Below are 16,027 nucleotides of genomic sequence, written 5' to 3' on the forward strand. Positions count from 1 at the left end.
CTGGTCATGCGTTGTTGATGTGTGATGATGATGATGATGATGGTCAATGGTCATGGGTTGTGGATATGTGATGATGATGATGATGGTCACTGGTCATCGGTTGTGGATGTGTGATTATGATGATGCTCACTGGTCATGGGTTGAGGATGGATGACGAAAGTCACTGGCCATGTGTTCAGGATGTGTGATGATGATGATGATGATGGTCACTGGTCATGGGTGTTGGATGTGTGTTGTTGATGATGGTCAAGGGTCATGGGTTGTGGATGTGTGATGATGATGATGGTCACTGGTCATGGGTTGAGGATGTTGGATGATGATGACGGCCTCTGGTTATGGGTCGTGGATATTTGATGATGGTAATGGTCGCTGGTCATGGGTTGTGGATGTATGATGATAATGGTCAATGGTCAAGGGTTGTGGATTTTAGGTGAGGGTGATGATCATTTTTCATGTGTTGAAGATGTACGATTATGATAATGATCACTGGTCATGCCTTGTTGATGTGTGATGATGATGATGATGATGGTCACTGGTCATGGGTTGTGGATGTGTGATGATGATAATGGTTTATGCTCATGGGTTGTGGATGTATGATGATGATGATGATGGTCACTGGTCATCCCTTGTGGATGTGTAATGATGATGATCATAGTCACTGGTCATGGGTTGTGGATGTGTGATGATGATGATGGTCATTGGTCATGGGTTGTGGATGTATGATGACGATGGTTACTGGTCATGGGTTCTGGATTTGTGATGATGATGATGGTCACTGGTCTTGGTCCTGGATGTGTGATGATGATGATGGTCACTGGTCATGGGCTGTGGATGTGTGATTTTGATGATGGGCACTGGTCATGGGTTGAGAATGTGTGATGATTGTCACTGGCCATGCGTTGATGTGTGATAATGATGATGCTCAATGGTCATGGCTTGAGGATGTATGATGATGATGATGGTCACTGGTCATGGGTTTTTGATATGTGATTGCGATGATGGTCACTGGTCATGGGTTGTATATGTATGATGAAGATGATGGTCACTGGTCATGGGTTGTGGATGTATGATGATGATGGTCACTAGTCATGGGTTTTGGATGTGTGATGATGATGATGGTCACTGGACAAGGGTTGTAGATGTGTGATGATGATGATGATGATGGTCACTGGTTAAGGGATGAGGATGTGTGATGATGATAATGGTCACTAGTCATAGGTTGTGTATGTGTTATGGTGATTGTGGTCACTGGTCATGGGTTGTGGATGTTTGATGGTGATGATGATGGTCACTGGTAATGGGAAGTGAATGTGTGATGGTGATGATAGTCACTTGTCATGGGTTGAGAATATGTGATGATGATGATGGTCACTGGTCATGGGTTGAGGATGAGCGATTATGGGTGAAGGATGTGTGATGATGACGATGGTCAATGGTCATGGGTTGAGGATGTGTGATGATCATGATGGTCAATAGTCATGGATTGAGGATGTGTGATGATGGTCACTGGTCATGAGTTGAGGATGTGTGATGATGATGATCACTGGTCGTAGTTTGAAGATTTATGATGATGGCCACTGGTCATGGGTTTTGGATGTGTGATGATGATGATGGACACTGGTCATGGGTTGAGGATATGTGATGATGATGATGGTCACTGGTCATTGGTTGTGGATGTGTGATTATGTTGATAGTCACTGGTCATGGGTTGAGGATGGATGACGAAAGTCACTGGCCATGTGTTCAGGATGTGTGGTGATCATGGTCACTGGTCATGGGTTGAGGATGCGTGATGATGATGACGGTCTCTGGTCATGGGTCTTGGATGTTTGATGATGGTGATGGTCACTGGTCATGTGTTGTGGATATGTGATGATAATGGTCAATGGTCATGGGTTGTGGATTATTGATGATGGTGATGATCATTTTTCATGGGTTGAGGATATACGATTATGATAATGGTCACTGGTCATGCGTTGTTGATGTGTGATGATGATGATGATGGTCACTCGTAATGGGTTGTGGATGTGTGATGATAATGGCCTATGCTGATGGGTCGTGGATGTGTGATGATGATGATGATGGTCACTGGTCATCCTTTGTGGATGTGTAATGATGATGACGATCATAGTCACTGGTCATGGGTTGTGGATGTATGATGACGATGGTTACTGGTCATGGGTTCTGGATTTGTGATGATGATGATGGTCACTGGTTTTGGTTCTGGATGTGTGATGATGATGATGGTCATGGGCTGTGGATGTGTGATTATGATGATGGGCACTTGTCATGGGCTGAGAATGTGTGATGATTGTCACTGGCCATGGGTTGATGATGTGTGTTAATGATGATGGTCAATGGTCATGGCTTGAGCATGTATGATGATGATGATGGTCACTGGTCATGGGTTTTTGATATGTGATTGCGATAATGGTCACTGGTCATGGGTTGTAAATGTATGATGAAGATGATGGTCACTGGTCATGGGTTGTGGATGTGTGATGATGATGATGGTCACTAGTCATGGGTTTTGGATGTCTGATGATGATGATGGTCACTGGACAAGGGTTGTAGATGTGTGATGATGATGATGGTCACTGGTTATGGGATGAGGATGTGTGATGATGATAATGGTCACTAGTCATGGGTTTTGTATGTGTTATGGTGATTTTGGTCACTGGTCATGGGTTGTGGATATTTGATGGTGATGATGATGGTCACTGGTCATGGGTCGTGGATGTGTGATGGTGATGATAGTCACTGGTCATGGGTTGAGAATATGTGATGATGATGGTTACTGGTCATGGGTTGAGGATGAGCGATTATGGTCACTAGTCATGGGTGAAGGATATGTGATGATGACGATGGTCAATGGTCATGGGTTGAGGATGTGTGATGATCATGATGGTCAATAGTCATGGATTGAGGATGTGTGATGATGGTCACTGGTCATGAGTTGAGGATGTGTGATGATGATGATCACTGGTCATGGTTTGAATATTTATGATGATGGCTACTGGTCATGGGTTTTGGATGTATGATGATGATGATGGACACTGGTCATGGGTTGAGGATATGTGATGATGATGATGGTCACTGGTCATGGGTTGTGGATGTGTGATTATGAAGATCGTCACTGGTCATGGGTTAAGGATGGATGACGAAAGTCACTGGCCATGTGTTCAGGATGTGTGGTGATCATGGTCACTGGTCATGGGTTGAGGATGTGTGATGATGATGACGGTCTCTGGTCATGGGTCGTGGATGTTTGATGATGGTGGTGGTCACTGGTCATGGGTTGTGGATGTGTGATGATGATAATGGTCAGTGGTCATGGGTTGTGGATTATTGATGATGGTGATGATGATTTTTCATGGGTTGAGGATGTACGATTATGATAATGGTCACTGGTCATGCGTTGTTGATGTGTGATGATGATGATGATGATGATGGTCACTGGTCATGGGTTGTGGATGTGTGATGATGATAATGGTCTATGTTCATGGGTTGTGGATGTGTGATGATGATGATGGTCACTGGTCATCCCTTGTGGATGTGTAATGATGATGACGATCAAAGTCACTGGCCATGGGATGTGGATGTGTGATGATGATGATGCTCATTGGTCATGGGTTGTGGATGTATGATGACGATGGTTACTGGTCATGGGTTCTGGATTTGTGATGATGATGATGGTCACTGGTCTTGGTTCTGAATGTGTGATGATGATGGTCACTGGTCATGGGCTGTGGATGTTTGATTATGATGATGGGCACTGGTCATGGGTTGAGAATGTGTGATGATTGTCACTGGCCATGGGTTGATGATGTGTGATAATGATGATGGTCTATGGTCAGGGATTGAGGATGTATGATGATGATGATGGTCACTGGTCATGGGTTGTTGATGTGTGATTGCGATAATGGTCACTGGTCATAGGTTGTATATGTATGATGAAGATGATGTTCACTGGTCATGGGTTGTGGATGTGTGATGATGATGATGGTCACTAGTCATGGGCTTTGGATATGTGATGATGATGATGATGGTCACTGGACAAGCGTTGTAGATGTGTGATGATGATGATGATGATGGTCATTGGTTATGGGATGAGGATGTGTGATGATGATAATGGTCACTAGTCATGGGTTTGGTATGTGTTATGGTGATTGTGGTCACTGGTCATGGGTTGTGGATGTTTGATGGTGATGATGATGGTCACTAGTCATGGGTCGTGGATGTGTAATGTGATGATAGTCACTGGTCATGGGTTGAGAATATGTGATGATGATGATGGTCACTGGTCATGGGTTGAGGATGTGTGATGATCATTATGGTCAATAGTCATGGACTGAGGATGTGTGATGATGGTCACTGGTCATGAGTTGAGGATGTGTGATGATGATCAATGGTCATGGTTTGAAGATTTATGATGATGACCACTGGTCATGGGTTTTGGATGTGTGATGATGATGATGGACACTGGTCATGGTTTGAAGATATGTGATGATGATGATGGTCACTGGTTTTAGGTTAAAGAGATGTGATGGTGGTGATGGTCATTGGTCATGGGTTGATGTGTTATGATGTTCATTGGTCATGGGTTGAGGATGTTATGATGTTCACTGGTCATGGGTTGAGGATGTGTAATGATGATGATGATTCATGTGTTGTGGATGTAGGATGTTGATGGTGGTCACTGGTAATGGGTTGTGGATGTGTGATGATGATGATGATGGTCACTGGTCATGGGTCGTGGATGTGTGATTGTGATTATGGTCACTGGTCATGGGTTGAGAATGTGTGATGAAGATGATGGTCACTGCTCATAGGTTGAGGATGAGCGATTATGGTCATTGTTCATGGGTTGAGGATGTGTGATGATGATGGTCAATGGTCATGGGTTGAGGATGTGTGATGATGATGGTCAATTGTCATGGGTTGAGGATGTGTGATGATGGTCACTGGTCATGGGTTGAGGATGTGTGATGATGATCACTAGTCATGGGTTGAAGATTTGTGATGATGGCCTCTGGTCATGGGTTGTGGATTTTTGATGATGATGATAGTCACTGGTCATGGGTTGAGGATGTATGATGATGATGATGGTCACTGGTCATGGGTTGAGGATGTGTGATGATGTTGCTGGTCATTGGTCATGGGTTGAGGATGTTTTATGATGTTAACTGGTCATGGGTTGAGGATGGGTGATGATGGACACTGGTCAAGGCTTGAGGATGTGTGATGATGATGATGGTTACAGGTCATGGGTTGTGGATGTGTGATGAGGATGATGGTTTCTGGTCATGGGTTGTGGATGTTTGATGATGGTTATGTTCTCTGGTCCTGGGTTGAAGATGTGTGATGATGATGTTGGTCATTGGTCATGCGTTATGGATGTGTGATGATGATAATGATGATGGTCACTGGTCATGGGTGTTGGATGTGTGATGTTGATGATGGTCACTGGTCATGGGTTGTGGATGTGTGATGATGATTATGGTCACTGGTCATGGGTTGTGGATGTGTGATTATGATGATGGTCACTGGTCATGGGTTGAGGATGGATGACGAAAGTCACTGGCAATGTGTTCAGGATGTGTGGTGATCATGGTCACTGGTCATGGGTTGAGGATGTGTGATGATGATGACGGTCTCTTGTCATGGGTCGTGGATATTTGATGATGGTGATGGTCACTGGTCATGGGTTGTGGATGTGATCATGATAATGGTCATTGGTCATGGGTTGTGGATATTTGATGATGGTGATGATGATTTTTCATGGGTTGAGGATGTACGATTATGATAATGGTCACTGGTCATGCGTTGGTGATGTTTGATGATGATGATGATGATGGTCACTGGTCATGGGTGTTGGATGTGTGATGTTGATGATGGTCACTGGTCATGGGTTGTGGATGTGTGATGATGATGATGGTCACTGGTCATCCGTTATGGATGTGTAATGATGATGATGATCATGGTCACTGGTCATGGGTTTTGGATGCGTGATGATAATGATGGTCACCGGTAATGGGTTGTGGATATGTGATGACGTTGGTTCTTGGTCATGGGTTGTGGATATGTGATGATGATGATTGTCACTGGTCATGGGTTGTGGATGTGTGATGATGATGGTCACTGGTCATCCATTGTGGATGTGTAATGATGATGATGATCATGGTCACTGATCATGGTTTGTGGATGTGTGATGATAATGATGGTCACTGGTCATGGGTTGTGGATGTGTGATGTCGATTGTTACTAGTAATGGGTTGTGGATGTGTGATGATGATGATAGTCACTGGTCATGGGTTGTGGATGTGTGATGATGATGGTCACTTGTCATGGGCTGTGGATGTGTGATTGTGATGATGGGCACTGGTCATGGGTTGAGAATGTGTGATGATTGACAGTGGCCATGGGTTGAGGATATTTGATGATGATGGTCACTGGTCATGGGTTGAGGGTGTGTGATTATGAAGATGGGAACTGGTCATGGGTTGTCGATGTGTGATTGCGATTATGGGCACTGGTCTTCGGTTGTAGATGTGTGATGATGATGATGGTCACTGGTCATTGGTTGTGGATGTGTGATGATGATGATGGTCACTAGTCATGGTTTGTGGATGTGTGATGATGATGATGGTCACTGGACGTGGGTTGAAGATGTGTGATTATGATAATGATGATGGTCAACAGACATGGGTTAAGGAGTTATGATGAAGATGATGGTCACTGGTCTTGAGTTGTGGATGTGTGATGATGGTGGTCACTGGTCCTGGGTTGTGGATGTGTGATGATGAAGATGATGGTCACTGGTCATGGGCCGTGGATGTGTGATGGTGATGATGGTCACTGGTCATGTGTTGAGAATGTGTGTTGATGATGATGGTCACTGGTCATGGGTTGAGGATGAGCGATTATGGTCACTGGTCATTGGTTGAGGATGTTTGATGATGATGGTGGTCAATGGTCATGGGTTGAAGATATGTGATGATGATGATGGTCAATGGTCATGGGTTGAGGATGTATGATGATGGTCACTTGTCATGGGTTGAGGATGTGTGATGATGATCACTGTTCATGGTTTGAAGATGTGTGATGATGGACACTGGTCATGGGTTGTGGCTGTGTGATGATGATGATGGTCTCTGGTCATGGGTTGGGGACGTGTGATGGTTATGATGGCCACTGGTCATGGGTTGAGAATGTATGATGATGATGATGGTCATTGGTCATGCTTTGAGGATGTGTTATGATGTTCACTTGTCATGGGTTCAGACTGTGTGATGATGAAGATGGTCACTAGTCATGAGTTGTGTATATGTGATGTTGATGGTGGTCACTGGTCATGGGTTGTGGATGTGTGATGATGATGATGATTGTCACTGGTCGTGGGTCGTTGATCTGTGTTTGCGATGATGGTCATTGGTCACGGTCTGTTGATGTGTGATGATGGTGATGGTCACTGGTCATGGGTTGAGGATGAGCTAATATGGTCATTGTTCATGGGTTAAGGATCTGTGATGATGATGATGGTCAATGGTCATGGGTTGAGGATGGGTGATGATGATGGTCAATGGTCATGGGTTGAGGATGTGTGATGATGGTCACTGGTCATGGGTTGTGGATGTGTGATGATGATGATCACTGGTCATGGGTTGAAGATGTGTGAAGATATCCACTGGTCATGGGTTGTGGATGTTTGATGATGATGATGGTCACTGGTCATGGGTTCAGGATGACCGATTATGTTCACTGGTCATGGGTTGAGGATGTGTGATGATGATGATGATCAATGGTCATGGGTTGAGGATGAGTGATGATGATGGTCAATTGTCATGGGTTGAGGATGTATGATGATGGTCGCTGGTCATGGGTTGAGGATGTGTGATGATCATGATAGTCACTGGTCATGGGTTGTGGATGTGTGATGATGATGGTCACTGGTCATGGGCTGTGGATGTGTGATTATGATGATGGTAACTGGTCATGGGTTGAGAATATGTGATGATCGTCAGTGGCCATGGGTTGTCGATGTGTGATTGCGATAATGGGCACTGGTCTTCGGTTGTAGATGTGTGATGTTGATGATGGTCACTGGTCATTCGTTGTGGATGTGTGATGATGATGATGGTCATTAGTCATGTTTTGTGGATGTGTAATGATGATGATGGTCACTGGACGTGGGTTGAAGATGTGTGATTATGATGATGATGGTCAAGTCATGGGTTAAGGAGTTATGATGAAGATGATGGTCACTGGTCATGGGTTGTGGATGTGTGATGATGGTGGTCACTGGTCCTGGGTTGTGGATGTGTGATGATGAAGATGATGGTCACTGGTCATGGGCCGTGGATGTGTGATGGTGATGATGGTCACTGGTCATGTGTTGAGAATGTGTGTTGATGATGATGGTCACTGGTCATGGGTTGAGGATGAGCGATTATGGTCACTGGTCATGGGTTGAGGATGAGCGATTATGGTCACTGGTCATGGGTTGAGGATGTTTGATGATGATGATGGTCAGTGGTCATGGGTTGATGATGTTTGATGATGATGATGGTCAATGGTCGTGGGTTGAGGATGTATGATGATGGTCACTTGTCATGGGTTGAGGATGTGTGATGATCACTGTTCATGGTTTGAAGATGTGTGATGATGGCCACTGGTCATGGGTTGTGGCTGTTTGATGATGATGATGGTCTCTGGTCATGGATTGAGGACGTGTAATGGTGATGATGGCCACTGGTCTTGGGTTGAGAATGTATGATGATGATGGTCATTGGTCATTCTGTGTTTGTAATGATGGCCACTGGTCATGGGTTTTGGATGTGTGATGATAATGATGGTCACTGGTCATGGGTTGAGGATGTGTGGTGATGATGATGGTCACTGGTCATGGGTTGAGGATGTGTGATGATGGTGATGGTCATTGGTCATGGGTTGAGGATGTGTTATGATGTTCACTGGTCGAGGGATGAGGATGTGTGATGATGATTGTCACTAGTCATGGGTTGTGGATGTGTGATGGTGATGGTGGTCACTGGTCATGGGTCGTAGATCTGTGATTGTGATGATGGTCCCTGGTTATGGGTTGAGAATGTGTGATGATGATGATGGTCACTGGTCATGGGTTGAGGATGAGCGACTATTGTCACGGTTCATGGGTTGAGGATGTGTGATGATGATGATGGTCAATGGTCTTGGGTTGAGGATGTGTGATGATGGTCACTGGTCATGGGTTGAGGATGTGATGATTATGATCACTCGTCATGGGTTGAAAGTGTGTGATGATAGCCACTGATCATGGGTTGTGAATGTGTGATGATGATGGTTACTGTTCATTGGTTGTGGTTGTGTGATTATGGCCACCGGTCATGGATTGTGGATGTGTGATGGTGATGGTCATTGGTCTTGGGTTGAGGATGTGTGATTATGTTCACTAATCATGGGTTGATGATGTGTGATGATGATGATGGTCACTAGCATGGGTTGAGGATGTGCGATGATGGTCACTGGTCATGGGTTGAGAATGTGTGATGATGATAATGGTCACTGGTCATTAGATGTGGATGTTTGATGACGATAGTCGCTGGCCATGAGTTGTGGATGTGTGATGATAATGGTCACTTGTCATGGGTTATGGATGTGTGATGATGATGATGGTCACTGGTCGTCCCTTGTGGATGTGTAATGATGATGATGATCATGGTCACTGGTCATGGGTTGTGGATGTGTGATGATGATGATGGTCACCGGTCATAGGCTGAGGATATGTGATGATGATGATGGTCACTGGTTCTCCGTTGTGGATGTGTAATGATGATGATGATGATGATGGTCACTGGTTCTCCGTTGTGGATGTGTAATGATGATGATGATGATGGTCACTGGTCATGGGTTGTGGATGTGTGATGATGATTGTTACTGTTCATAAGCTGTGGATGTGTGATGATAATGATGGTCACTGGTCATGGGTAGTGGATGTGTGATGATGATGGTCACTGGTCATGGGTTGAGGATGTGTGATGATGGTCACTGGACATGGGTTGAGGATGTGTGATGATGATGATGGTCACTGGTCTTGGGTTGTGGATGTGTGATGATGATGATGGTCACTGTTCATGGGTTGTGGATATTTGAAGATGGTGATGATGATTGGTCATGGGTTGAGGATGTATGATGATTGTCACTGGTTATGTGTTGTGGATGTGTGATGATGATAATGATGGTCACTGGTCATGGGTTGTGGATGTGTGATCACGATGGTCACTCTCCATGGGTTGAGGAAGGTTGATGATTATGGTGAATGGTCATGGGCTGAGGATGTGTGATGATGATAATAGTCAGTGGTCATGGGTTGTTGATGTGTGATTGCGATGATGGTCACTGGTCTTGGGTTGTAGATGTGTGATGATGATGATGGTCACTGGTCATGTGTTGGGGATGTGTGATGATGATGATGGTCACTAGTCATGGGCTGTGGATATGTAATGATGATGATGATGTTCACTGGTCATAGGTTTTAAATGTGTGATGATGATGACGATGGTCACTGGTCATGGGTTGAGGATGTGTGATGATGATGATGGTCACTAGTAATGGGTTGTGGGTGTGTGATGGTGATGATAGTCACTGGTCATGGATTGTGGATATGATGATGATGATGATGATGGTCACTGGTTATGGGTCGTGGATGTGTGATGGTGATGATGGTCACTGGTAATGAGTTGAGAATGTGTGTTGATGATGTTGGTCACTGGTCATTGGTTCAGGATGAGCGATTTTGGTCACTGGTCATGGGTTGAGGATGTGTAATGATGATAATGGTCAATGGTCATAGGTTGAGGATGTGTGATGATGATGATTGTCACTGTTCGCGGGTTGAGGATGTGTGATGATGACGATGGTCACTGGTCATGGGTTGAGGATGTGATGATGATGATGGTCGTTGGTCATGGGTTGAGGATGTGTTATGATGTTCACTGGTCATGGGTTGAGGATGAGTGATGATGATGCTGGTCACTGGTCATGGGTTAAGGATGTGTGATGATGGTCACTGTTTATGGGTTCAGGATGTGTGATGATGATGATGGTCACTGATTATGGGTTTTGGATTTATGATGATGATGATGGTCACTGGTCATGGGTTGAGGATGTGTAATGATGGTCACTGGTCATGGGTTGAGGATGTGATGATGATGGTCATTGGTCATGGGTTGAGGATGTGTGATGGTGTTCACTGGTAATGGGTTGAGGATGTGTGTTGATTATCTTCAATGGTCATTGGTTGACGATGTTTGATGATGGTCACTGGTCATGGGTCGAGGATGTTTGATGATGATGATGGTTATTGTTCATGGCTTGTGGATGTGTGATGATGATGATGGTCACGTATCATGGGTTGTGGATTTGTGATGATGATGATGGTCAATGGTCATGTGTTGATGATGTGTGATGATGGTCACTGGTCATGGGTTGAGGATATGTGTTGATGGTGGTCATTGTTTATGGGTTGAGGATGTGTGATGATGTTCACTGGTAATGGTTTGAGGATATGTGATGATGATGATTGTCATTGATCTTGGGTTGAGGATATGTGATGATGGTCACTGGTCATGGATTGAGGATGTGATGATGATGATGGTTACTGGTCATGAGTTGTGGATATGTGATGAGGATGATGGTCACTGGTCATAGGTTGTAGATATTTGATGATAGTGATCGTTTCTGGTCATGGGTTGAGGATGTGTGATGATGATGATGGTCACTGGCTATGCGTTGTAGATGTTTGATGAAGATAATGATGATGGTCACTCGTTATGTGTTGTGGATATGTGATGATGATGATGGTCACTGTTCGCGGGTTGTGGATGTGTGATGACGATGGTCACTGGTCATGGGTTGTGGATGTGTGATGATGATGATGGTCACTGGTCATGGGTCTTGGATGTTTGATGATGATGATGGTCACTGGTCATGGGTTGTGGATGTGTGATTATGATGATGGTCACTGGTCATAGTTTGAGGATGTATGACGATGGTCAGTGGCCATGGGTTCAGGATGTGTGATGGTGATGGTCACTGGTCATGGGTTAAGGATGTGTGATGATGATGATGGTCAGTGGCCATGGTTTTTGGATGTGTGATGGTGATGATGGTCACTGGTCTTGGGTTGTAGATGTGTGATGATGATGATGATGGTTACTGGTTATGGGTTGTGGATGTGTGATAATGATGATGGTCACTGATCATGGGTTTTAGGTGTGTGAGATAATGATGATGGTCACTGATCATGGATTGAGGATGTGTGATGATGATGATGGTCACTGGTCATCCGTTGTGGTTGTGTAATGATGATGATGATGATGGTCACTGGTCATGGGTTGTAGATGTATGATAATGATGATGGTCACTGGTCATCGGTTGTAGATGTATGATGATGATGATGGTCACTGGTCATGTGTTTTGGATGTGTGATGAAGATGGTTACTGTTCATGGGTTGTGGATGTGTGATGATGATGATTGTCAATGGTCATGGGTTGAGGATGTGTGATGGTTATGGTCACTGGTCATCCGTTGTGGATGTGTAATGATGATGATGATGATGGTCACTGGTCATGGGTTGTGGATGTGTGATGATGATTATTACTGTTCATGTGTTGTGGATGTGTGATGATGATGATGGTCACTGGTCATGGGTAGTGGATGTGTGATGATGATGATTGTCACTGGGCATGGGTTGAGGATATGTGATGATGGTCACTGGACATGGGTTGAGGATGTGTGATGACGATGATGGTCACTGGTCATGGGTTGAGGATGTGTGATGATGATGATAGTCAGTGTTCATGGGTTGTGGATATTTGAAGATGGTGATGATGATTGGTCATGGGTTGAGGATGTGTGATGATGATTATCACTGGTCATGTGTTGTGCATGTGTGATGATGATGATGATGATGGTCACTGGTCATGGGCTGTGGATATGTGATCACGATGGTCACTCTCCATGGGTTGAGGAAGTGTGATGATTATGGTCACTGGTCATGGGTTGAGGATGTGTGATGATGATAATAGTCACTGGTCATGGGTTGTTGATGTGTGATTGCGATGATGGTCACTGGTCTTGGGTTGTAGATTTGTGATGATGATGATGGTCAATGGTCAAGTGTTGGGGATGTGTGATGATGATGATGGTCACTAGTCATGGGTTGTGGATATGTAATGATGATGATGTTGGTCACTGGTCATGGGTTGTAGATGTGTGATGATGATGACGATGGTCACTGGTCATGGATTGAGGATTTGTGATGATGATGGTCACTAGTCATGGGTTGTGGATGTGTGATGGTGATGATGGTCACTGGTCATGGGTTATGTATGTGATGATGATGATGATGGTCACTGGTCATGGGTCGTGGATGTGTGATGGTGATGATGGTCTCTGCTAATGGGTTGAGAATGTGTTGATGATGATGGTCACTGGTCATGGGCTCAGGAGGAGCGATTATGGTCACTTGTCATGGATTGAAGATGGGTATTGATGATGATGGTCAATGGTCATGGGTTGAGGATGTGTGATGATGATGACTGTCACTGCTCGTCGGTTGAGGAAGTGTGATGTTGATGATGGTCACTGGTCATGGGTTATGTATGTGTGATGATGATCATGATGAGCACTGGTCATGGGTCGTGGATGTGTTATGATGTTCACTGGTCATAGGTTGAGGATGAATGATAATGATGTTGGTCACTGGTCATGGGTTCAGGATGTGTGATGATGGTCACTGTCCATGGGTTCAGAGTGTGTGATGATGATGAAGGTCACTGATCATGGGTTGTGGATTTGTGATGATGATAATGGTCACTGGTCATGGGTTGAGGATGTATGATGACTCTGGTTACTGGTCATGGGTTTTGAATATGTGATAATGATGATGGTCACTGGTCTGTGGTTGTGGAGTTGTGATGATGATGTTCACTGGTCATGGGCTGTGGATGTGTGATTGTGATGATGGGCACTGGTCATGGGTTGAGGATTTGTAATGATTGTCAGTGGCCATGGGTTGAGGAAGTGTGTATGACTATGGTCACTTTGCCATGGGTGTAGGACTGTGTGATGATGATGATGGTTACTGGTCATGGGTTGTTGATGTGTGATTGCGATGATTGTCACTATTCTTGGTTTTGGATGTGTGATGATGATGATGGTGACTGGTCAGGGTTAGGGGACGTGGGATGATGATGATGATGGTCACTAGACATGGGTTGTGGACTGTGTAATCATGATGATGGTCACTGGTCTGGGTTGTAGATGTGTGATGATGATGGTCACTGGTCATGGGTTTAAGATGTGTGATGAGATGATGATGGTCCCCTAGTCATGGGTTTGTGGATAATGTGATGGTAATGATGGTCACTGGTCATGGGTTATGAGGATGATAGAGATGGTCACTGGCCATGGGTCAGGATGTTGATGGATGATGGTCACTTCATGGTTGAAAATGTGTGTGTGATGATGATGGTCATGGTCATGGTTTTGGATGGAGCGATGTGGTCACTGGTCATGGTTGAGATGTGTAATGATGAGATGGTCATGGTATGGGTTGAGAATGTGTGATATGATGGTCACTGGTCATGGGTTGATGATGTGTGATGATGATGATGGTCACTGTCATGGGTTGAGGATGTGTATGTGATGATGGTCATTGGTCATGTTGACGGATGTGTTATGATGTCACTGGTCATGGGTTGAGATATGATGATGATGATGGTCACGGTAAGAGTTGGATGTGTGATGATGGTCACTGTATGGGTAGGGATGGTGATGATTATGGTCATGTCATGGTTGTGATGTGATGATGATGATGGTCACTGGTCATGGGTTGAGATGTTTGATGATGGTCCCTGGTCATGGGTTGAGGATGTTGATGATGAGTGTCATGGTAGGTTTGGATGTGTGATGATGTTCACTGATGCTGGGATGTGTGATGATGATGATGGTCACTGGTCATGGTTGAGATGTGTGATATGATTGTTACTGGTCATGGGTTGTGGATGTGATGATGATGATGTCATGGTCATGGTTGTAGATTTGATGATGTGATGTCTGGTCATGGTTGAGGATGTGTGAGATGATGATGTCATGGTATGGTTGTGGATGTGATTGAAGATAATGATGATGGTACTGTATGTGTTTTGGATGTATGATGATATGGTCACTGGTCTGGTTGTGGAGTTGATGAGATGGTACTGGTCATGGTTGTGGATGGTGATGATGATGATGGTCCTGGTCATGGGTTTGGATGTTGATGATATATGGTCCTGGTCATGGGTTGAGGATGTGTGATTATGATGGTCACTGGTCATGGTTGGGATGTATGACGATGGTCACGGCCATGGGCTCAGGATGTGTGATGATGATGGTCACTGGTCATGGGTTGAGATGTTGATGATGATGATGGTCACTGGCATGGTTTTTGGATGTGTGATGGTGATGATCACTGGTCTTGGAGTAGATGTGTGATGATGATGATGATGGTTACTGTATGGTTATTATGGTTCTGTCATGGGTTGTGGATGTGTGATGATGATTGTTACTGTCATGGTGTGGATGTGTGATGATAATGATGGTCACTGGTCTTGGGTTGGATGTGGATGATGATGGTGGTCAATTGCCATGGGTTGAGGATGTCTGATGATGGTCACTGGACATGGGTTGAGGATGTGTGATGATATTCATTGGTCAAGGGTTAAGGATGTGTGATTATGTTCACTGTCATGGGTTGAGGATGTGTGATGATGATGATGTCACTGGTCATGTAGATGTGTATGATGGCACTGCATGTTGATGTGATGAATGATGGTCACTGGTCATGGGTTGGGATGTGTGATGATGATGATGGTCTCTGGTCATGGGTTGTGAATATTTGAGATGTGATGATCATGTTCATGGGTTCGGAATTGTGATGATGATTGTCACTGGCATGGTGTGATGTGTGATGATGATGATATGGTC

The sequence above is a fragment of the Panulirus ornatus genome, chromosome 50, assembly GCF_036320965.1.
Source record: "Panulirus ornatus isolate Po-2019 chromosome 50, ASM3632096v1, whole genome shotgun sequence".
Taxonomy (NCBI): domain Eukaryota; kingdom Metazoa; phylum Arthropoda; class Malacostraca; order Decapoda; family Palinuridae; genus Panulirus; species Panulirus ornatus.